Consider the following 22,930-nt stretch of genomic DNA (forward strand, 5'->3'; position numbering starts at 1 on the left):
ATTGGTCGCGGTTGCGCAACCGCGACTAATGGCAGTTGCGAACCGCGACCAAAGACTCTTTTTCTACCGGTGAAAGACCGGAGAGTCGGCGGACCGTGGCAAATGGCTCCTACCTTTCCACGGCAGGGGGTACTACGACAGTGACATAGGCACCTGGGTCGGGATTCGAGTGGCCGATGGCAAAGAAGGAGGGAGCATTAAAGGATATTCATATCTGTGTGCCTGCGATGTTCCGACGGCCCTTGCACACCCCGGGAGCCAATGTGGTCGAAATGCTACCACGCTCCCCGAGCCAGTGTGGAAGATGTGTAAAGAGGAACTCACATTCGTCAATGCACCCACAACGGCCACGAGCCGCACGCTTGTCCACACTGGGTGCGGCAAGTTCTGCCTCGTTGAGGCCAGCCAGGGAGGAGAGGCGCGTGTGACCATGTTTTGTGCTAAGCGTGCAACGAATGGCGAGCTTGAGGTCACGCCGTACCAGCCTAGCCGCTCCTACCTTGTGCCCAGTTACTCTGGGGGTTTGCTTACTGCATTCTGGATGTAATAATGATATTTAGTCGACCATCTTCCATTGGATTTTTTTTGGACAATCAATACCACATATATTCATAGTACCAAATAGTACGTGGTAGAGATACACGAGCTGACTCCAACGATTACAAAATAAAGTCTAAAAGATACTAACAATTCTTCGAGGTCTTCAAATTTTTCCTTCTTCCATAACATAATTTTCCGTTGGATTTTAATTTTTATAGTATTCCTTCATTTTATTTTCTTGGTGTTACACAAGAACTGGTACAACGTATTATGTTTCTGGCTGAATACGGTCAGCCACCCTTTAGTTACCAGTATGTTTTATATAGTTGGCTGAACTTCTTCTCTGGATTTTTCTTGATGTGTATATTTTAAACCTTTTTCACACCGACGATTAGGACCGGTGGCTCCCATATGATAGTATTCTCTGAATTCGGTGCTTGTAATCAAGCGGTTTAATTTCAGTGTTTTAGTGAAACGAGTACCGCGGCTTTCGGTGTATATCTTACATATCTTAAACCTTTTTATACATATCGTCTTGCAAAACCTGAAAATTCTTCTGGTTCTAGCACGCGTAGTATGCAAAGATACACTTCAGAAAATTCATGGCACTGAGACTTTTACTTTAAGCAGATCGGTAGTGCGCCTTGTGAAGTTTTCAATACAAACACGTAATTATTTAGCTGGTGCGGACAAATTTCTACATTAGAGTGAAATACTAACAAGTGGCGACACATGAACTCTAGTCCACATTCAATGGCAATTCAAAATAAGATCAGTCTAGAAAATTGAATAAAACAAGTCCAGTCAACTTTACTAATGAAAAGACACATTATTTCAATGATCTTAGCACTTATCAAAATCTGGTCAATATCCAAATGCAGAGAGCACTTGCGCACTTTGACATACTGCCTGCTACGTATTCTAGCCAACACTTGTCCCACTTGATTCCATGGAACTATGGAAGATTAACCTTTGGAGAAGACTGAATTCGGCATCAAATTGAGCAGCAAACCTGAGCTCCTTCAGTATCCTGGAAAACAGCCGAGTTTTAGAACTCCACCGAATTTAACTCACAATTAATCAGGGGAGGCAAATTGAAAGTTTTTATCTCCTTCTTGTGCCTTGATATGGTATATACTCCTAAGACAAAAGATACACCCAAAAAAAATTCATGAGACATGATCGACTTGTACTGGAAACAGGTTTTTTTTTCTCGGCCGGAATTTCCGAGATTTCGGAGAAAACCGGTTTTACCGGTTACCACCGAGAAAAAGAAATACCGAACGAAATTCTCCGGTATTTAAGTAATTTGGCCAAATTTTATTTTTTTATATAAATTTTGAACAAAATAGTGAGTTCGTTTGACAAATCTCGGCCGGTATTTGGCCGGTATTTCCGAAATACCGGAATACCGGTGGTCACCGATATTTTTTGCCTGCCGAGAAAAAAACCTTGACTGGAAACAGATGGGTAGTGCCCCTTGTATATATATGGTTTTCAAAGACAATTTAAACGGTACCAAGAAATTTCTAAACTGTAATGAAAAAATGGCTATGCATGAACTCTAGTCATCATTCAAAGAAAATTGAAATTTATGGTCAATTTGGACAAGAAAAAACACCCATAATTTGAGTGATCTTAGGCCTGGGTTAAAATCTGTCAAAAATCAAAATGTAGAGACCGGGACCAGAAAAAATATTATCGTAACCATTTGGTTTCTTTGCATAACCTAAATAAAAATAACGATGCATTTGGTTTAAATCACCAGAGGAATATACTTTTTTTTATATGCCAGACATGCATTGAGCTAAACTATGCAACTACTTAATTTTCATTAAATAAAAAAGTTCAACATATTGATTTTTTGACAATCAAATTCAGGATACCATTTGAGTGGAAGGTGACTTATTGGAAAGGAGAAATTCATAAAATTATAATTGATGGCCGGCACACTAAAATATAAAGAATAACTCACATGGCGGAAATGGGTTCAATTCGCATCATAGCCAGAATGCTCTAAGCGATTCAGAGGCATAATTGGACGCGAGGTAGGAGCGGCCACGTCGGCACTGCGAGACCACGAGGTCGCCATTCTTATCATGCTTAGCGCAAAACATGGTGACATGAAGCAGGTATTGGTCTACGTCTTCCCCGGTCGAGCAGGTGCACTGGTTATCCTTGGCTCCCTCGTCGAGTGGCAAGGACGTCGTCTCGACGAGGCAGAACCTGCCACGCCCGGTGTGGACGAGCGCCTGGCTTGCGACGTCCTCGACGAAGGTGAGCTCGTCCTTACACATCTTCCACTCTGGCCCATTGGCGAAGTTCTTGGGGATGTCGCAGGAGTAGAGGTAGGGACTTGTCTCTTTCCCGCCGTCAGTGGCCAGCGCTGTCATCTCAAAATAAAAATAAAAACAACTTAACCACGCCCCGTAGAAGGCCCTCTGCTTGCTGACATCGACCACCAGGGTTCCGTCTGGAGCGAGCGCGTGGAACGTGGGGTCCATCGATCCGGCCCGGAGATGGAGACTTGCGCGCGCGCTTGGTCTCGCCTGAATCACGCAACCAATTCCCCTCCCTGCACCCAAACTGTCACGCCCGCCTATACGATCCCTTTTGCCTTATTTGCACAAAAACAAACGCTCAAAATCAGATCCAAGAAAAAAGGATATCCACAAGAAACAAACGCCTACTCCATCAACGATCGGTCTGTGGTTAAAAAAACGAAGGCCACCTTCAACTAAGGGAGCTCGGTCGCACACTACTACTATTAAGAACAAACACAGATTAGTTGGTATCTCCTAGGAATGAGCTCCAAGTGAAGAGAAGAAAAAAAAGTATGCAGTTGGGAGTTACCTGCCGGCTGTGGCCGTCGGCATGGCAAGTCCTCTCCTCTTCTCTCCTCGCCAAAGCCCAAAGTCACAAGTCACGCACGCGATGCCGCCCGCGGTCTCACCATCGCCTTGTATTTATAGAAGAAGATTGGAGGGAAGAGAACTCTCTCGAGTTCAACCTTTTTCTTTTAGGCGGGAAGGATAATTATCACCAGGAATTAGGTTGATTGGCCAGAATACCTCTCACGCGGATCGCTCCTTGAATGAACGTTGGATACAAGACTGGGATGGAATCACAGCCATTAAACCACCAAGCCTGGGCAGTCCAAATGTCTCCCGGATAACTCCTCCTACAACCTACCTGTGCATGCATGCATGCATCTAGATATTAGCCCCTAGCTTCTCGGGCTTGCGTTTCCAGCCAGTCTTCCGAGGTGTTAAATCTTAACTCCCTTGATTGATTTACCCATAACCACGAATCCAACGCTCCCCCAGCACAAACCCTAGTGGGCGGGTGTTACAGAGGAAAACTAATCTCCCTCGAGTGAAGAGATTGTGTGCACGCTGTGGTGGAGGACCTACGGTAGAGTCTTCCAAGGTGTTAAATCTTAACTCCCTTGGTTAAGTTGGTTTCCGAAGAAAACTAAAACAAGTTGTGGACTCGAGGAGCCTCTCTCCTCAATTATACCATTATACGACCAGCTTAATGACGACATTATTACCCGCTAACAATACTTTTTACAAAAAGTATTATGATTTGTCCTCTTTGGTTCTGTAGATGTACAAAGAAAGAGAGAGAGAGCATATGTTTCACATCAATTAGCAGCCACGCGGGTCTTATCTCAGATATCAAATGAGCAGGTTCAATTGGAAATCAGAGTCAGGCATAAAGGTTCAAATACTGCTTCCAGCAGGTTCAATTGGAAATCAGAGTCAGGCATAAAGGTTCAAATACTGCTTCCATTAACATAGCAAGTCACACCATACAGTATTTACTGATAGCCAAATTCTATTTACATCAGCAAAAAGTAGAAGAATGCCAGGCTCAACATGAGCAAGCTGTGCATGCCATACAATCAGGACTGCTCTGTTCCTAAGAATACAATTAGATCTGATTACTACTTTCACAGAGAAAATCTAGCTGGTCACGTGGCTCAAGGCTGCACCCAACCTTCCACGGCTGCTTCACTTCTTCACTTCTAGATGAGCATGAAGTTGCCGCTACCGCAGCATCTAGTGCCGTCCTCGTATCCATCCGATTCGTCATCCACACCAGCAATAACAAACCATCATATCCATCTCCTAACGCCTTCTTGTGATGTTTTTATTACGACAACATTCTCTAGCAAAATGGTGAGCTCAAACAAGAGAATTGCATCATAAAGAAACAAGGGCTTGCAATTTGAGTGAAAAATCGTACCATACTGAAGAGCCGACAAGACCTCTAGATCACTGAATGTTGCCATCGGGTTGGGGTTCTGCTCAACAAAGAATGATGCCATTTAGTTTCATAAAGGAGGTTCCTCCACTATCAATAGCTCATACAAGGTACACAACAAAGGCAGATAAGCACTGGTCAAGCACTTACATTCGGGATATCATCCTTACCACCAAAATCGGGAGCACCTCCAGCTCCAAGCTTACCACCCCCATTCCTGCAGGCTTACCACCACCTCGGAAATTACAACCCATGTCTAGCTTGATTCAGATCTAGCTTCAATAAAATCACCGTCCTTTGGTTGGACAGTGATACCGAACCCATGGCACTACATTGGAATGCTAGTTGAGTTAGTACCATAGTATTGGCTTAGTCAAGCTTGTAGCAAGAACTGTTGTAATAGGTTAATTTAGAAAGAAAGAAATGTGGCTTCAAACTTAAACACCTGATTTAACACTTCACAAGCACATGAATGTGGGAGTGATCATTAAGAAAAACAATATCATGAGCATTAGTGGTAGGTACACCAATCCACTTTAGCACTCATATAGTGGCATTGGGTGCCAATTTAGTTATATGTAACTCATGCATACCATTACCAGCCGCAAAGAAACACCATTTCATAATGAATACAGCAGTGCATTATTAAAATTTGAATGACTACAAGTGGAACCATTTCTGACTAAGCATATTATGATAATATGCAATTACAAGTCTTTGCTAGAAACGAAAATTAAAATAAATGGGTGTTTCACCTTGACCTCACATGCCATGGCTTTTTTAAAAGAAATAATGCAAAAGCGGTTTGTTTCTCCAGCAAAAAAAATGAGAAAGCGGAGAAATCAGGCCAAAAACACAATTGTAGCATATACCCATGAACTTAAGACTCTAGAGAGAACACACAAATAAGTGTTTGCAAAAAGTAATACCTTTGAAGCTTTAACTTCATTCCCTATATCATCATATAAGGTACCTGCAACGAATGATCCTTTGCTACTATATCACATTTCTTCAGCGATGCAAACTTGGTACTTTCCTATTCTTAGAATCTTGTTGTCAACATCACAAGTTGCAGGTGAAACTGATCCTTCAACGTATAGACCTGTTTTAGCACTGATTGAAGGAACAACATCTTAGCATCCGTTCGTCGGCACTGAAAACTGCAAGTTACACATAAATAATTTATTACAATCACAGTTTTAACATTCAGGGACAGAAGCATTTCTTATGAAATCATCGCTCAGCGTGATGGATAAAAAAAGGATCTTTTCCCTTCCAGTGCTTAAAAATTGTGAATCATGTATTAAGAAAACTATAATAGATGGATATTCATAATTTTTGGCTGAAAAGTAAATAAAGTAAACAAGAATTACAGGTAGTAACAAAAATCAACAAAAACAAATATGACTATTGTGGAACTCTGATAGATATAAGATTGTTGGTTCAAAGCTATAAGAAGTATGGAAACATGTAAAAAAGTAACTATGGAAAGCATTATACCTAGAATCACAAGGGACAAAGATGAAGTCTTCCCAAGATCAGTCCAAGTAGAGTACTCAAAGGCAGTAATGCCATTTTGATGACTCTTTCCAAGTAAAGGTAAGGTACATATTTTCTCAATGGAAATCTGTACATTCTTAAAGGCATCAACAACAATATCTTCTGATACATCAATTTCTTCGCATAGAAGAGCTTATGTCCACATGGATATGAACCGGCTAACAAAGGGGGAAGCCGTGCCGGCAGCAACAATTCAAGGACGCGGTCGAGGGAGACATCAGCAACAGTAGCCCGAGCAGGTGAGCACTAGCAGGAGCTTGGGGACACCGACCTTGATATCCTTCTCCTTTTCTGCAGGGCACGAGAATGGTAAATTATACACATGAAGTGTCATACCATTACTAAAATAGGATTAACAAATTATTTCTAAAGCAACCCTGCTAAATACAAGTATTTTCACCAGCTGCAACTATTGAAAAATGAACAGACATAATTTTGCACAAGGGAGTAGTACATGATTACATTAGCAAAACTGCAATATATAGTATGATTACAGAGGCAAAAATACCTAAATATTTTTATATTTTATTTCAAAAATACATCATGCATTATGTTCAATAGTTTGCTTTGAAAAATGACCACACGGTGAAGGGGTTTATGCACACGAATAATTACTGTTTCTCAGATGGTCCAAGCAACTACGTGTACATAGCTTCCAGGTCTTTACAATGTGACTCGGTTACCCCCAAATCCATCCATACTCCACAAAAATGCAAAAATGATGAATAGCAAAACAAAGTTGTTACTTGGTCATAATACATATAAGAACACCATTCATACATTTTTAGCCAGTATAGGCGTGTTGTTGATTCACACATAAAACTTGAAAGTATTTCATAAAACATGGCACACACAATGGGGTTTCCACGCTAGACCCACTGTAGTCAGAGGAACATAAAACACTTCTTATTTCAAACACAAGTATCACACGCCAAACATGATGCATACGATTTTCTCAACTGCATACACATTCAACAGGAAAAAGGAACCGAAATTTAGCAAACATACACGAAGAGGGAGAAGAGAGAACTCACCGGTAGGCAGCATCTCTTGCTAGACTACCAAAACCAGCAGACAGGGCAGGTGACGACCAGCTTGTTTCTCGTGGCTCCCCGACATCATCTCTGCGCCACGACGAGCCCCTCCCACTAGTTGTAGTCACACTCCATCATGGGTGACTAAAGCCAAAAGATCAGTGAGACGCAAGAATGATCAAAAGCATAAATCCAAGCTATATTAAGTTAGAACACATCAGAATTCCACTTGTATATATATACAGGGTATTAAACTAGACTGGAAACAGGACAATTGGGTATAACATGTATGAGGCAACTTGCCATGAGGGAGGTCCTCTCCTCCACCAGATCTTTCATCTCAGCTTTCAAGATAAAAAACGCCAATAAAGCATGAATTTTCAGTGGGATGCCTGAATAATCAGAAGCATAAATCTGAGATAAATTGAGTTAGAACACATATATAAAACTACACAGAAGACAACACGACATGTATCATATGGGTAATTCTCAAAACAATGTCAACTAATATACTGCACTAAATCAGAAGAAGCTCTATTCAGTTCTTGTCTAATAAAAAAACATGCATAGCATCCATGGCTAAGCTTGTGTGACTTGTGAAAAGGCTGCAACTACTTCCCCTTTCTAGCTGTTTGCCAAGACAACTAAAATCGCGGCTGCTATTCTTCCGTATGCACACATGGCACCGTAACCATCCATGTTGAAGTCCAGATATAGCAGCTACTAGTCCACCATATGAGCCAAAACACATAGACATTGGATATAATAGTTACAGAGTAGATTGGGACATAACATTTGTATAAATTGTCACCAAGTAGGTTAGGATATGAATTTCTTGGGTTACCAACAAGTTTTTTAACCAGAATTAGATCGCAGTGCAGCAGGAAGATCACAACTCACACTACGAGCCTTCCACACATGTGCGATAATAAGGTGCAGGGATCAAAACTGGAAGGACTTGAAGTGCCAGTTAACTTGTAAACTGGATATGACACACCTATTACACATTTAGTACAAGGAAGCACAGAGCCATCTGTTTTCTGAATATAAGTTAGATAAGCATCAGGCTGGAGATTACACTAAGTACCGAGGTGCTCTGCTGGCCAAAATTCCTATTTGATAATCGCTGTCATAACCAAGATTGGCCTCAACGGCCACATAGATACTGTAATCCACCGATGATTATACCCTTTCAAATAACTCTCTTTAACACTAAATTGACTATTTCAGTGCAGAGGGGGTGGTCTTCAACTTGAGTGCAAGTGGTGAATCAAAAAAAGTTGAATTTTCAAGGCATTCGTTTCGAAGGAAAACAGAATCGAGTTGCTTTCATTCATGCATGCCTCGCTCTTAAATCCTATCCAAGATGCATGCCTCACTCAGTGTTGTACATATCCTAGCCTGGAGCAGCACACGAGGAAAATCAAGAGAGAAAAAAAAAAGATACTTTGCGCTTAATCGCTGCATCGTTGGTTCCGAAACTATCTCGTTAAGGTCGGTCAGGTGTGGTAACGTATTGCACCGCATCGATCAGCAGCAACATATGCAAAATCCTGTCCTGACCATATGCAATGGCCATCATCTTCCGTGCTTTGCAAGCTTGCGCGTTCCTACCCGGTACAAATCATATATTAAGAATCATGCTTACCATAGAGCACAGAAGATTAACAACTGGATCGATCAATCAAGGGAAACTAACACAGCTATAGCAGAGTAGAGGGGAACAAAAGTACCTTTTGCTGGGCATCGTCAACGTCACGCTGGAGCTCGAGATTGGTCTACTGGTCGTGGCCGGACCGTCCCCTTCCTCACATTGTGAGTCATCCACTACCAGCTAAAGCTGGTCCGAACAACAACATCGGCAGCAAATACCTTGTGATAGGAAGGATTAACCACATGAGTTGATGTGGCATTTGGTTAACAGAACTACATGGAATTGCCTATGTAGCAAGATAACTTGATTAACACGATAAGTATGGGCCAGGATCATAGCTTCCATTACTACTTAATTTTATTGACCATCTATTCATCAATAATTATAATAGAAAAATGATGAATCAGTTTCAGGGCATCTGTTCGTGCTTTGTGACAAAGAAACTATTAGCATTGGCATGATATGATAGCAATAATTAGATAGAGAAATTAGTTTTATTAATTCTTTACACAAGACTAAACCCAACATACTCACGAGTGGACATTTCTTCAGTATCTCTTCATTTAAGTGTTGATGATGGCTTTTACCGTGAGGAGCACAACACAACAAGGTATGGGGCATCCCCCTGGAGCTGGAGATCAGACTTACCTGGCCATCATCCTGGACCTGCTACAAATCAGAGCACAAGGGGATCTCCACGGTGTGAGAAAAGCTGATTGAAGACTAAGAAATAAAGAATGAGTGAGGAAGAGGGACTGACCGGTGAGGAGTCGAGGTTGGGTCGACGGTGAAGCCCTCCATGGATTGGGGCCTGCCGCTGAAAGGGGACTGCCAGGAGCATCGGCGCTTGATGCCTGAATAATCGAAAGCATAAATCCAAGCTATACTAAGTTAGAACACATCAGAATTTCACTTGTATATATACATCATATGAAAAAATACAGGATACAAGACACATCAGATATAATATGCAGGAGGCAACTAGCTAGCATATGGATAATTATCAAAACAATATAAACAAATATAATATAGTAATTGTATTGTAAGTTTGTAACAACAGAAGAAGATCTATGCAATTCGATCCTGTCTAATAAAAAATGCATAGTATGCATGGCTAAAGTCGCGTGAGTTGTGAAAAGGCTCTAGCCACTTCCCCTTTCTAGCTGTTTGCCAAGACAAATAAGATCGCAGCTGATGTTTTAACCATCCATGTTAAGTCCGAATTTAGCAGTTAGTGGTCCATCAAATGAGGCACAATACGCAGACATCGTTAGGAAAATATTTGCACAAATGGTCAGCTAGTAGGTTAGGATATGAATGTCTGGGGTATCAGCAAGTTCGTTCACTGGAATTAGATCGTCGTGTAGCAACAACATCACAAATCCAATTATGAGCCTTCGACACATGTGCTATAGTAAGGTGCAAGGATTAAATCTGGAAGTACTCACAAAGTGTCAGTAAACATGTACGCTAGATATGACACACATGTTACACATTCACTACAAGGAACCACATAGCCATTCGTTTTCTGAATACAAGCTAGATAAGCATCAGTCTGTAGAGTACTAAGGTGTTGTGCTGGGCAAAATCTGTAATGCATAATAGTTCATAACCAAGCTTGGCCTCAACAGCCGCATGGACACTGTAATCTGCTTATGACTTTACAGTATCAAATAACTCCCTTAACACTAAGTTGACTGTTTCGGAGCACAGTTTAGGCCAGACAGGTGGTGTATAACTTGAGCGCAAGTGGTAAATAAAAAAAAGTTGAAAATTTGCAAGGAATTCGTTTTGACGGAAAACAGAAATCGAGTTGCTTTCATTCATGCATGCCTCGCTCCAGGATCCTATCCTGGATACATGCCTCACTCAGCATTGTACATGCTACTACTAAGTTAGTAGCTTGATGGATCCTAGCCTAGAGCAACACAAGGAGGAAAATCATACAAGAGAAAAAATACTTTTTGCACTCACTCGCTGCATCGTTGGTTCGCCGAAACTATCTCACATCGGTCGGTCAGGTGTGGTCAGGTACTGCAACTCATCAATCAGTCCCGTCCGAACCGTCCGCAATGGCTATCATCTTCCGTACTTTGCAAGCTTCCGTGTTACTACCTGGTACAAATCATGTACGAAGAATCATGCTTACCGTATAGCACAAAAGATTAACAACCGGATCGAGCATGGGCAACTAAAAAAAACTATAGCAGAGCAGAGCAGGGGAAAAAGAAAGTACCTTCTGCTGCGCATCAACATCGCCTCGCTGGATCTCGAGATTGGACTAGTGGTCGTGGCTAGGCCGTCCCCCTCCTCTCCTTGTGATTCGCGTGGCCACTCCGAGATTCAGCTGGACCGGACGACGACGACATGGGAAACAACAACCCTGCGATAGCAAGGGTTAATACACGAGAACCATGGGCCAGCATCATAGCCTCCATTACTACTTAATTTTTATTAACCATCCAATCATCAATAATGATTACAGGAAAAAAATGATGAATCGGTTTCAGGGCATCCTATTAGCATTGACATGATATGATCCCTAGCAACAATTACAGAAAGAACGTAGTTTTATTGATCCTTTGTAGAAGACTGAACCCAACCTAGGTAGCATATGGATAATTCTGAAAACAATATAAGCAAATATACTATAGTAATTGTAACCACGGAAGAAGATCTATTCAATTCGATCTTTCTAATAAAAAATTGCCAAGACAAATTCACCCGAGTTGTGAAAAGGCTGAAGCCACTTACCCTTTCTAGCTGTTTGCCAAGACAAATAAGATCATAGCTGATGTTTTAACCATCCATGTTAAAGTCTAGATTTAGCAGCTAGTGGTCTATCAAATGAGGCACAACACATAGACATGGGATATAATAGTTACATAGTTGCTTGGGACATAATATTTGCACAAATGGTTAGCTAGTAGGTTAAGATATGAATGTCTGGGGTATCAGCAAGTTCATTCACTGGAATCAGATCGTCGTGTAGCAACAACATCACAAAATACAATTATGAGCCTTCAACACTGGTACAAGGGTTAAATCTGGAAGGACTCAAAGTGTCGGGAGGAGGAGGGGTCGCCCCTGTCGCCGCGGGGGCGACGCGGAGCGACTACGCCTTGCGCCTCCTCCAACACCTACTTCAGAATCTACACCCTCACAATTAGAGAAAAAATCGTGCTCATATACATCAAGCAAGAAGTTCAACGCAAGAAAAAAAAAATGACCTGATCATTTCTCTTGTGGATCTGTAGATTCGTCAGCGAACTGCAGTACATCAAGGAGTGGCTCCCTTGCGGACAGACGAAGGCAAGGAACACCTGCAACCTCCAGGTCTGTGGCGTCCGCCTCATCCATCTACGGGCTGTCGGACTCGAGCCGGCCCAAGCGGGTTTCTGCACTCGAGTCGATTGAAGCAGATGCACCATTAGGGAAGAGCCTCCTCAAGGTCCGTCCTGCCACGGTCGAGCCGGTGCCCCGCTGCAGGCTGCTTCTCTTTTTTTAATCGGCATACAAAGGAGAATGAGACACATGGGAGAAGCAGCTTGCTGCGTGTCGCTTTGGCTGCCTCCGGCATCGTGGTGGCTGCTCATGGCCAGGCTCCGGCAGGTCGCGGTAGCATCGGCGGCGACCACGCAGCTCCAGCGCCGGCACGCACAAGATCTGCAGCATCCGAATTGCGCGCGTGGAAACGGCAGGGCCGGGAAGCACGGTCCGGGGAGAGCAGAGCCAGTGGATGATGTTATTTCCCGATGGTGGCTCCCGGCGGCCATCATCTTCGGCATAGGTGAGGGAAAAGAGAGGGGATTAGAAGAGGGTGGGACAGAGAAAGCTAGAGAGGGAAAAGAAAACCGGATCGAAACAAGAAAACAATCACAAGAAAATAGCCGAAAAGAGAAGACATCATAGGAATCAAATTATCAAAAAAGAAACCATAAAAACAGAAAGAAGACACCATCGAAAGGAGGAGCGGCCAGGAAAGAGCTCCAGCAGCGAGAGGCCAGCGAAGGTAGATGAGATCTGGTAAAAATGACGGAGAGAGGAAGGAGGTAATCTAGAGAATGTGGCCACCTTGTGAAAAGGCAAAACATCACAGGAGTTCTATAGTCACATATCTAACGCACCAAAATGTGAATAAAAATTGCAAAACAGCACCGAAGTTGCACACACACAAAACACTGCAGGAATTAACCACCAATGAACACACGTGTCAACTCTGTGTTAATCTGAAAAAGAAGTCAAAATTTTGAGAAAAATCAAGGCTGTTGAGGATTAGTATAGTAGTTATTCTGTACGATTTCGCAAAATGTCTAAATTGAACATATATAATTGCTTTGTCTTGATCAACATTCAGTACGACATGGTTGCTTCCTATCTGCCAGGCATCATCGATCAAACATATATGATTGCTTTGTCTTGCCATTCCAGGACCTTCTTCTTCTGGCATATGCATCTTTTGTTTTGATTGGGTAGTATGCAAGATACATTTCAAAAAATTGATGGTCCCAAATTTTCCGTCGATTTCATTAAAAACTAAAGAAATAAAGATCGTATGCATCTATTCAATGCAGAAACACGGGCTGATCCCTATTTTAAAAATAAAAGTAAAAAAATAAACCAGCAAAGTTTCTTTGAATTTCCAAAGGATCTCACATGGTTTACACGATGCCAATGAAAGTATATTGGTTGCTCAGGACTTTTTTTCCAGGCTACTAGGTGGCGGTATATTAATAGAATAGCAAATGCATAGATTTTCTGCGTGTCAACATTTTCCTATGGTTGATTCATGTATCGACCTTAGCTTCTCCGTGAATGTAATGAGTGAATCTTGATGAACTGATATTGATGCAGAGGATGGAGCTATGCTCCTTTATCTAAAAAATGAAAAGTATAATGACACAGCAACCTTGTTATGGTCAACACATAATTTGAACATTGGACGGATTATTGTTGACTTATGGTCAAATTCGACAACACATATTCGGCATAACCTAGTTCTTCCATATTACTACAGTAATATAAAACTTGCCAGTAGAAATCGTCACATCCAGAATGCAGTAGGCGTACCGGTTGCATAGTTGGGCATGAGGAAGGAGCGGCCAGGTCGGCATGGCGCGACTAGAAGCTCACCATTCTTTCCATGCTTAGCGCGGAACATGGTCACATGGAGTAGAAACTCAAGGCCATCCCTGGTGCGACGTCTAGCCTCCTCTCCCTTGGCGATCGGCGCCGCCAAGACCTCAACGAGGCAGAACCGCCCACGGCCAGTGTGAACCAGAGCGCAACAATGTGCGGCTGGTGTATCCAGGAAAGTGAGCTGTTCCTTACACATTTTCCATGCCGGTGCCGGCAGGGCCCGGCCCCCCTCAAGTTTCGGGGCATCGCAGGAGCACAGGTAGGAATGTCCCTCGCTCCCGCCATCGGTGCCATCGGCCATCCGGATACCAACCCACGCATCCAGATCGTGGTCATAGTAGCCTCGGTCGTTGAACGGCAGCCTCCACTCACCACGACGCGTATACTTGACATCCTTGGTGTCTACGGAGAAGGTGAAGTGACGATGGGGCTCAATGTAGTTGCTGGAGAAGCACGAGACAAATAAGGTTTTGCCGTCCGGATGCACTGCATACGACTGTACGAAGAAGCTGGTGTGGGAACTGAGGTTGAGTGCGCACCGCAGCGACGACCGGCTCTTCTTCCAGGCCCACTCCTTGATCTGTCCTCTCATGGCGAACTCCCCCATCTCATTGCCGCTGTCATACCCATCGTCCTCAGGTAGCACCCATTGCTCGCAAAGGTAGTGTAACGTTTGGCTGTTGGCGCCGAACGCGTATAGCTTGTTCCCGGCCTCAGCGGCGTGGTAGCACAAGAGGTTGAGACCTTTAGGCGGACTCTGCCCGACGTCGAGCCTCGCCGTCTTCGTGTCATAGACGAAGGTGATCGTGCCATTGCCGCTTGAAACGCCAGTTGCCACAATCTTGCTGCCGAGGGCTTTGAACTGAGCAAATGTACCGACTGATTAATAGCCTAGGCGAAGGACTGGCTCGGGAAGACGACGTGGCAGGGGCTTCGTCTGGTGCGGCACCCGTGCCGCGTCAATGCCGGTGACCGCGTCCTCATCACCGCCATCAAGGTCGTCGACGTTGAGCCTGTATACACTGTGTCCCGTGTTCATCTCGTCCAGCACCACGTACAGATGCCGCCGTGGCCTAGGCCATGATTTCTCACCGTCGACCTCTTGTTCTGAAGGGGTTGCCGAGGTATAAGCACGACGATGGATCCATGGATCTGCACTGCCAAGAGCGGCAGCGACGGCCGTGTCCCCATAGCTGCATCCGCCGGATCTTGTAGGGCGCCGCCGGAGATTGGACAGAAGGGGCTGAGATCGGGACAGAAACGATCGCCACATCGTGTATCGGTCGTGAATCCTAAACCTTTGATAGTTAGTTTCTATATTTTTTGCTAGTGCGACTTAGTAGGTAACAAAATATCCATCCCGTGATTGAATCATTAAAAAAAAATTTGAGGGAGAATCGTTAATTTCTTATGTTAGCACAAACAAAAAAACAAATTATGTTAATTTCGTGCGGCCAGGCCCATTAACGCTCGGGCAGTTTCCCTGGTTCTAGAATCGAGAGTCGCAGTCGCTACGCTGTACGCTAAAACGGCCTAGGCGACGGTCTCTGCATCCTCGCGGCCGGATACACATCTAGCTAGGTCACGATCTGAGTTGAAAAAACCTTGCAATGTTGCGATCCATCGTCGCCAGATCCCAGTCCCTTCTGTACCATCTCCGTCGGACAGCCGCAGCTCCGGGCGGTGCCATCCTTCCATCCCGTGCCTACGCCAGGTCGTCGACACCTGTAGCACCGTGCAATGGGTTAGCTGATGGGGCGGCGGCGGCGGCGAGACATCTGTACATGGTGCTAGAGGAAGAGGCGATGAACAGGTTCAGCATCTACAAGCTTCCTGTCATGGACGTGGTCACCAACGACGAGGCCCCGCGGCGGCTCCCTAGAGGTGCCCCTCCACTTAAGCTATTCGTTGGTCGGTTCAACCCCGCAGTTCGAAGCCCTCGGAAGCAAGATCGCCATCTACGGTTATTCCTGCGTCATCTTTCCGAATCCTAACAATAGTCTCTTCATGACAATGCTCTACGACACCAAGACAGGGACGCTAGACGCCGGGAGAACCCTGCCGGACCTGCCACAGCTATATGACGAGGTGTGGATCAAGGATGGCTACAACACCGCAGCGACCGTCGGCGACAGGATCTGCGTGTTAGAGTCTGTTGGAAATAAGCCGTTCTACCTGTATGAGAAGGATAACTCCTACTACCTCAACAAATGGACCTGGGAGCATGGACCCTCACCGCTTCCGATCCACGCCACTGACGACGACAACCCCATAGAGTCACACGCAGTCCACCCAGACGGGCACACCATCTTTGCCTCGTCCTCCTTCACCTTCTCTCTCGACACAAAGACCGGAGAGTCGGCGGACCGTGGCAAATGGCTCCTACCTTTCGACGGCAGGGGGTACTACGACAGTGACCTAGGCACGTGGGTCGGGATTCGAGTGGCCGATGGCAAAGAAGGAGGAAGCATTAAAGGATATTCATATCTGTGTGCCTGCGACGTTCCGACGGCCCTTGCACACCCCGGGAGCCAATGTGGTCGAAATGCTACCACGCTCCCCGAGCCAGCGTGGAAGATATGTAAAGAGGAGCTCACATTCGTCAATGCACCCACAACGGCCACAAGCCGCACACTTGTCCACACTGGGTGCGGCAAGTTCTGCCTCGTTGAGGTCAGCCAGGGAGGAGAGGCACGTGTGACCATGTTTTGTGCTAAGCGTGCAACGAATGGAGAGCTTGAGGTCACGCCGTACCAGCCTGGCCGCTCCTACCTTGTGCCCAATTACTCTGGGGGTTTGATTACTGCATTCTGGATGTAGTAATGATGTTTAGTCGACCATCCTCCCTAGGATTTTAATTTTTTCAGTACTCCTTCATTTTATTTTCGTGGTGTTGCACAAGAACTGGTACAGCGGATTATGATTCTGACTGAATACAGCCACCACCAATATTACAAGTATGTTTCATATAGTTGGGTGAACTTATTCTCTGGATTCTTTTTGATGTGTATATTTTAAACCTTTTTCACACCGACCATTTGGACCGGTGGCTCCCATCATAGTATTCTCTGAATTCGGTGCTTGTAATCAAGCGGTTTAATTTCAGTGTTTTAGTGAAACAACTACTGCGGCTTTCGGTGTATATCTTACATATCTTAAACCTTTTTATACATATCGTCTTGCAAAACCTGAAAATTCTTCGGGTTCTAGCACGCGTAGTATGCAAAGATACACTTCAGAAAATTCATGGCACTCAGACTTTTACTTTAAGCAGATCGGTAGTGCGCCTTGTGAAGTTTTCAATACAAACATGTAATTATTTAGCTGGTGCGGAAAAATTTCTACATTATAGTGAAATACTGACAAGTGGCGACACATAAACTCTAGTCCACATTCAATGGCAATTCAAAATAAGATCAGTCTAGAAAATTGAATAAAACAAGTTCAGTCAACTTTACTAATGAAAAGACACATTATTTAAAATGATCTTAGCACTTGATCAAAATCTAGCCAATATCCAAATGCAGAGAGCACTTGCGCACTTTGACGTACTGCCTGCTACGTATTCTAGCCAGCTCATGTCCCACTTGATTCCATGGATATTAACCTTTGGAGAAGACTGAATTCGGCATCCAATTGTGCAGCAACCTGAGCTCCTTCAGTATCCTAGAAAACAGCCGAGTTTTAGAACTCCACCGAATTTAACTCACAATTAATCAGGGGAGGCAACTTGGAAGTGTTTATCTCCTTCTAGTGCCTTGATATGGTATATACTTCTATTACAAAAGGTACACAATTCATGAGACATGACCGACTTCTACTGGAAACGGACGGGTTGCCCCTTGTATATTATGGTTTCCAAAGACAATTTAAACGGTACAATGAAATTTCTAAACTGTAGTGGAAAAACTGGCTATGCATAGTCATCATTCAAAGACAATTGAAATTTATGGTCAATTTGGACAAGTAAAGAAAAACAAGCAAACTCTACGAATGAAAAACCACACACAATTTGAGTGATCTTATGCCTGGGTTAAAATCTGACAAAAATCAAAATGCAGAGACCGGGACCAGAAAAATATTATCGTACCATTTGGTTTCTTTGCATAAACTAAATAAAAAGAACAATACATTTGGTTTAAATCACTAGAGGAATATATATTTGCCATACATGCACTAAGCTATTCAAACTATGCAACTCCTTAATTTTCATTAAATAAAAAAGTTCAACATATTGATTTTTTGACAATCAAATTCACGATACGATTTGAGTTCAAGATGACTTATTGGAAAGGAGAAATTCATAAAATTATAAATGAGGGCCGGCACTACAATATAAAGAAAGAAGAGCTCACATGGCAGAAATTGGTTCAATTCGCATCATCATAGCCAGAATGCTCTAAGCGACTCAGAGGCATAATTGGACGCGATGTAGGAGCGGCCACGTCGGCACTGCGAGACCACGAGGTCGCCATTCTTATCATGCTTAGCGCAAAACATGGTCACATGAAGCAGGTATTGGTCTACGTCTTCCCCGGTCGAGCAGGTGCACTGGTTATCCTCTGCCGCTCCCTCGTCGAGTGGCAAGGACGTCGTCTCGACGAGGCAGAACCTGCCACGCCCGGTGTGGACGAGCGCCTGGCTTGCGACGTCCTCGACGAAGGTGAGCTCGTCCTTACACATCCTCCACTCTGGCACGGAGAATGGCTGCTTCCCATTGGAGAAGTTGTTGGGGATGTCGCAGGAGTAGAGGTAGGGACTTGTCTCTTTCCCGCCGTCAGTGCCGTCAGACTCTCGAATCCCAACCCACGCGTTGAGATGGGTATCGTAGTATGCCCGGCCATCGAACGGCAGGACCCAATGGCCGTGGTGCGTCGACTCGCCGTTCTCCGTATCCAGGGAGTAGGTAAATTGCTTGCGGTTGCCGCCGGCGAAGCCGCAGGAGACGAAGATGGTGCGGCCGTCCGGGTGCAGCGCGTATGACCGGACGTGGCTGCCGTCGTTGTATCTGCTGCCGGGAAGCGGTGATGGGCTCTTTCCCCAAGCCCACTCATTAATCTGTCCTCTCATCCCGTATCTCATCCGTTCCTCGCCGCTGTCGTATCCGCTATACTCACGTAGCGCCCGTTGCTCGCAGAGGTAGTGCGGTGGTTGGATGCCGGAGCTGAACGTGTAGAGCTTGTTCCCGGCGGCGGCGGCATGATAGTACCAGTATATGAAGTCTTCCGGCGGAGGCTGTTCAACGTCCAGCCGTGCCGTCCTGGTGTCGTAGACGAAGGTAGCTCCGCCACGGTTGTGACGTGTTCGCCCCGTGACGATGATGTTGCTGCCGAGGGCTTCAAAGTGCGCGCACGACCCGACGGAGGAGTAGCCGAGGCGGAGTACCGGATCGGGGAGGCGGCACGGCGGGGGTGCAGCCAAGTGCGGCGCTCGGCCGGTCTTGTTGCACATGCCGGCGACGGCGTCCTCGTCACCGCCGTCGAGGTCGTCGATGTTGAGCTTGTAGATGCTGTGGCCCGTGTTCATCTCGTCCAGCACCACGTAGAGATGCCGCGGGGTCCTTGGCCATGGTTTTGCACCGTCCACCTCAGCGGCGTCCGAGGCGTATGCACGTGGATTTGCGCTGCCCGGAGCGGCGGCCGCGACGACTCTCTGTCCGCCGGCGCGGCATCCAGCAGGGCGTCGGAGATGGGAGAAAAGGGGATGAGATCGGGTGAGGGAGGATCGCCACATAGTTACCTAGTTTGTTTGGATTGCCAAATTAAACCGGAAGGCTAGAAAAACTGTTAATGTATGCTCGTGTTCTCTTATTTTCAGAAAAAAAATATTTAGTCCAAGTTAATTAGGAAAAGAAGATATTTGCGGATCGTCTGGATCATTGCTTGCAGCAAAAGAAACTGAAGACGTTCCTTATACAGAGTCCAGATTGTATTATTTGAGCCAAAAAAACATACATAACGCTATATCGATCGATCAGTTTCACCGCGCGGCGACGATGTCGTCAAGGTGGACGGTATCTCCCCAACCTAGAAGCCCCAGCATATCGACGCTATGGCACAGCGCGAGCAAGGAAATCAAAGAAGTTCTCGTGGGGGCAGCGATTGGGACGGCGCCACTGGTCGGGGTGGCCCTGTGCAACGCCGCGTGGCAGGGTTACCGGCGCCGCCAGCGTCGCAAGACGAGCCTGCAAACGTTCGGCCGGGATATGACAGCCACGGCCGGCGACGCTGACCCGGTGGTCGGCCGGGACGATGAGATCGACCGCGTCGTCCGCATCCTCTGCCGCCGGACCAAGAACTGTGCCGCGCTCGTCGGCGCCCCGGGAGTTGGCAAAACGGCAATAGCCGAGGGCCTCGCGCAGCGCATAGCCGCGGGCACGGTCCCTGCGCCGCTGCTCGGAGCCCGCCTCGTGGAGCTCGACGTCGCCGGCATGGTCTCCGGGACGGTCTGGCGTGGCATGTTCGAGGAGCGCATGAAGAGCGTAATAGAGCAGGCGGAGGCTGCTGATGGCAATGTGATCCTGTTCATCGACGAGATGCACATGCTTATTGGCGCCGGTGATTGGCAGGGTCGCCATGACGCCGCCAACATGCTGAAGCCGGCGTTGGCCCGTGGCCGCATCCGCTGCGTCGGCGCCACCACGGTAGACGAGTACCGCAAGCACGTCGAGAAGGATCCCGCGCTCGAGCGGAGGTTCCACAAGGTGCGTGTCGATGAGCCCAACGAGCAGGCCACCATTGGCATACTCAGGGGCCTAAAGAAGGGTTTCCAGGATCACCATGGCATGGAAATTCAAGATGCTGCAATCGTCGCCGCTGCCGAGCTTGCTGGCCGCTATGTTACTGGCCGACAATTTCCTGATAAGGCCATTGATTTGATCGACGAGGCTTGCACAACCACAAAAGTAGGGCAAACATTTGTTACCCCAGATCATGTCGCACAGGTAGACATTCCATCCTAATTATAGATTATTTCATGTATATTATGAAGTGCTTAATTTTGATAGTTTGTTTCAATGATTTTTTCTAAAGGTTGTGAGCCGGTGGACTGGAATTCCTATGGCTGCACTGGATCTTGATGAGACGGAAAAGCTAATCCACCTTGCAGATAAGTTGCATGAACGAGTTGTTGGCCAAAATGAAGCTGTCAATTCAGTCGTGTGCGAGCAGTGTTACGTTCCAGGACTGGTCTTGATCCGCCTGGTCAACCAATTGGCTCTTTTCTTTTCTTGGGTTCGACTGGTGTTGGAAAGACAGAGCTTGCAAAGGCTCTCGCGGAACAGCTCTTTGACGACGAGAAGATGTTGCTTCGGTTTGACATGTCTGAATATGTCCATTCTGGTACTGTGTTGCGTCTCATTGGAGCTCCGCCAAGGTTTAATTTTATACCTTGTGTCCTTTTTAACTTTTCCTTATCATGTTATCGCTATTAATTTAATATTTAGGTTACTTATATGATGGTTTCTTGTATAAAATTTTGCAGTTATCGTGATTACCAAGATGGGGGACAATTGACTAATCAAGTTCGGAGCCGTCCGTACAGTGTCATCCTTTTTGATGAGGTAGAGAAGGCCGATCCATCGGTACTAAATGTATTACTTCAAATCCTTGATGACGGTGTGCTCACTGACGGCAAAGGTCAAAAAGTCGATTTCAAGAATACCGTCATTATTATGACCTCGAATATAGGAGCAGAGCACTTGATAGCAGGAATTCGCGGTGAAAGTACAATGAAAGATGCACGGGATCTTCTCATGGAGAAGGTTTGTTCGCTACCAAGATTACACTGATCCTCAAAAGGATTTATATTACTCACTATGGTTCTTTGTTTGTAGGTGAACAACTATTTCAAACCTGAGCTTCTCAACAGACTAAGCCATATTGTTACATTTGATCCACTTTCGCATGACCAACTAATGGAGGTCGTGAAAATCCAAATGAAGACCGCAATTGACAGAGTAGCAAAAAAGGGCATAACTTTGTCTGCAAGTGATTCTGCATTGGAAATCATTTTGTCAGAATCATATAACCCGGTATGTATATGTTATTTTTTAGAATATCACGTGATCAGAGTATCAGGATCTATCTTCTCAAAATTGTTCATGCGCTCTAACTATGCCTGTGTTTTTTTTTTTGAAACTGTGTATCCTTCGCAGATGTATGGTGCGAGACCTATAAGAAGATGGGTGCAGAACAATGTTATGACAGTTATCTCCGAAATGCTGATAAAGAAAGAAGCTACAAAAGGCTCGACGATCTCCATTGACGCAAGTGATGACAAGAAGAGGCTGAAGTATGACGTGGTGAAGAAAGAGGTGGTAGATCCACCAGATGAGGTACCATCTGCCAGTACGATGGGGATGATTCAGCAGTGGAGAGCCCCATGGTACGGTTGTCACAAGTTTCGAAGCTTTTCAGAATGTATTCTCGTTTGACTTCGGTGTTGCTGTGAATACTAGTTGATTCTAATTTTCTATAGACCTTAATTAGCTGGAGACAGCCACTGACTGACTTGATATGGCCAGAGTTAATGGTCCAGTTATCACAGTATACTTGCTCGTTTGGGTGATTATTTCCACCTTAATTTCTTGTGTGAATAGGCGTGATGGAAACGAGGTGTCTGTGACTTTCCCAAGTAAAACAATTCTACTCCTACTTCTAGCTCTATTGTTGGGATCCAACAATCCATTCCTATTTTTTTAATAATGAAATATTGTAGGGGAAGTCCCTACGGT

At 45.2% G+C, this 22,930-nt stretch overlaps 1 long non-coding RNA gene and 1 pseudogene across 1 annotated transcript; one reads left to right on the forward strand and one right to left on the reverse strand.

Annotated features, from left to right (window-relative positions):
- Positions 1-8,884: 8,884 nt before the first annotated feature.
- Positions 8,885-10,012, reverse strand: LOC127349419 (uncharacterized). The gene is made up of 3 exons (XR_007880256.2): positions 9,818-10,012; positions 9,137-9,723; positions 8,885-9,013 (listed from the first exon to the last, which is right to left on the reverse strand). It is a non-coding gene; the product is annotated as an uncharacterized lncRNA (long non-coding RNA).
- A 10,162-nt stretch (positions 10,013-20,174) lies between these two features.
- On the forward strand, positions 20,175-22,681 carry LOC127348050 (chaperone protein ClpB1-like; annotated as a pseudogene).
- The last annotated feature ends 249 nt before the right edge of the window (positions 22,682-22,930 follow it).

The sequence above is a fragment of the Lolium perenne genome, chromosome 4 (genome assembly GCF_019359855.2).
Source record: "Lolium perenne isolate Kyuss_39 chromosome 4, Kyuss_2.0, whole genome shotgun sequence".
NCBI lineage: Eukaryota > Viridiplantae > Streptophyta > Magnoliopsida > Poales > Poaceae > Lolium > Lolium perenne.